The sequence below is a fragment of the Elephantulus edwardii genome, unplaced genomic scaffold (assembly GCF_000299155.1).
Source record: "Elephantulus edwardii isolate Elephantulus edwardi_28Jun2011 unplaced genomic scaffold, EleEdw1.0 scaffold00210, whole genome shotgun sequence".
Classification (NCBI taxonomy): domain Eukaryota; kingdom Metazoa; phylum Chordata; class Mammalia; order Macroscelidea; family Macroscelididae; genus Elephantulus; species Elephantulus edwardii.
This window is the reverse complement of record NW_006399960.1, coordinates 5,185,059-5,187,812: the sequence shown is the minus strand read 5'-3', so window position 1 is coordinate 5,187,812 and position 2,754 is coordinate 5,185,059. Positions and strand designations below refer to the sequence as shown.

At 38.9% G+C, this 2,754-nt stretch overlaps 1 pseudogene; it reads right to left on the bottom strand.

The window, feature by feature from the left end:
• Positions 1-2,754, bottom strand: part of LOC102869929 — a 47,752-nt pseudogene that overhangs the window by 38,629 nt on the left and 6,369 nt on the right.

Here is a 2,754-nt window from a genome sequence, read left to right as displayed (position 1 = left end):
TTGTGTGAATATACCACAGCTTCTCTATCCATTCATTTGTTGATGGGCACTTAGGTTGTTTCCAACTCCTTGCTATTGTGAACAAAGCCGTGATAAACAGGGGTATACATTAATGTTACTTTCTTAAGGGTGCTTACTATTGATTTTGTGGTTATGTCTACAAAGATTCCTTCTCTGGAAAGGATACGTTGTTGTGTTAATCCCTTAAGATTGCTATTGCCATTGTGGTTATGTTTACAAGGATTCCTTCTCTTGAAAGGATATATACACAAACCAAAACCCATAGTGATCCTACAGGACAGAGTGGATTTTCACAGAATGTTTTAAAGTTATGATCATTAGTAAAATAGACTCCCCCATTTTTCACCTTCAGGAGCAGCTGAGTTTGAACTGCCGACCTTTCCGTTAGCAGCTGAGCACATAAACACCATGCTAACCAGGACTACTTGCAGAGATACATACTGAAATATTTCTGAATAGTTTACAATGTCTACGATTTGCTTGAAAACATTTGGGGGTGGAGGGAATGGGAGAGAAGGGGAAAGATGGATAAGACAAGAACTCAAAAAATTCAACTCAAACTAACCCTCCAATGAATTTTCAGAGGCCATAAATACCATGAAAGGAGACTGGCCATGTTTCTCCCCAGGAGCAGCTGGTGGATTCAAACCATGTGTCTTTAAAATTGCAGCTCAGCTTCTTACCACCAGGTCACGAGAGTTCCCTAGATAAAACAAGATTATTAGCCTGAATATATCATAGTTGAAGCAAGTATATAGTGTTCATTATGCTACTCTCTTTACTCTTGTGTAAATTGAAAAAGTTCCATGATACAATGTTTAAAGACCAAGGCAAGATCAATATATGTGTGTGTGTGTCCTATCAAGGCTACTTTCATGTGTTGCTTGTTCCTGAATTTGTTTCATTCTCTAGGTCTAGCATCAGCTCTCAAAAGTGAGGAACTTGTCTTCAACATCTTTCTAACTCTGTGCCCAAGTTTGTTGCTGGGTACATGGAGGCAGCAGAGGATAGTGGTTAAGAAGAAGGTGGCAGGACCTCACCCAGGCCAAAACCACTTGCTAACTGGGCAAGATATTGTTTCTCTCTGCCTCAGTTTCTTTATCTGTAAAGCAGGGATAATGAAAAGTATACATCCTATAAGGATTAAGAAAAAAAAAGGTATACAGAGCTTGTAACCTAGTGCTTAATATGGGGGGAGGGAGCTAAAGGTGCTTATTTTTGTTCAGCATAAGAGGATTTAATGAAGTGATGTGAGTGGCAGTATTATACAAAAATTGATATTTTTTTGTTTTGACTTATCTTAAAATGTATTAATTAATTTTAAAATAATTTTTTCATTCACATTTTGTTTCTTATCATCATTCCCATACATTGTGTCTTATAAAGTTACTCACCATTGGTCTATGCCTACTGTTATCCCATCTTTTTTAGATCTCCCCTGAATCTTTCCTAATAAAATATATTCACTATTTTTTTAAATTAATGTTAATGGAAGTTTACAGAGACTTAGAGTTTCCATTCATTCGTTGTTGCACTTTTCTCACTGTCCACCCCCTCCCCCCAATTCACTCTTCTTGAAAAGTAAAAGAAAAACTCTTTCATTGTTATACAGTCCCTCCCCCCAAATCCACTCCACTATGCAGCCTTCATTCTGTACTCCTGTCATGACAATAATACCCAGTCATATATCCCTTTTAAACAGTTGTCTCCCTCAACTGTTTCAATGCCATATACATCATTCCCTCCCTCCTTCTCTGTCTTCCCTCAACCCCGATGTCAACAACAGTGGCCCTATGCAACATTTGTCCTTTGGTGATTAAGATATTTCACTCAGCATAATGTCCTCCAGGGTCATCTATTTTGCATAATATTTTATGAGTTCCTTGTTTTTCAATGCAGCGTAGTATTCCATTGTATGAATATACCAGAGCTTCTCTATCCATTCGTTTGTTAATGGGCACTTGGGTTGTTTCCAACTCTGCTATTGTGAACAAAGCCATAGTAAACATGGGTGTGTATATATCTGCTTGTGTGGTGGTTATGGTTTCTTTGGGGTATATTCCCAGTAGTGGAGTTGCTGGTGAAAGACCCCAATTTAGGACTTTCCTCGATCCTGCTGTCTAGCGCAGCCCTGAGCAACTCACACCAGAAACACTTGCTGCAAACACATGAGGCTTTTATTGGCGGAGCTCCGGGTTGACCCATCTCTCACACAGGAGACAGGGGAGTCGACCCCAAGCCGAGAAAGCAAGGGGTTTTTATAGAGGGTCTAGGGGTTCTTTGGCGTGGAGATTGCTCATTGGCTCTTCAGAAAAGCAGAAGTTCAGTCCCAGGTCAGCCACTTGCTGTTGATGCCAGTTAAGATACAGGGTGTTTTTTTTTGTGTGTGTGTTTTTGTTTTTGTTTTTGTTTTTGTTTCAGTAAGTGTTTGTTCACTTTGTGGTCGGCTAGTTCCTGGAACATAAACGTTTACACAAGACCAAAAGTACAGGTTCTTACAACACTGGGTGTGGAGACATTGTTCAAAAATTTTCCTTTCATTCCCCACTTCTTTTAGTACAAGTTTCTAATCATAGAACCAAGAATCTCTGGAGGCAGTATCATCGTAGTCAGACTCTCTCATATTTTGATATTGTTGTCTTAGAACCATTAATTGAACAGTACTGATGCGATCTTTAACAAAGGTAACAAGCTTATTTATAATACAAGGCCCAACTAATAACAATATAAACA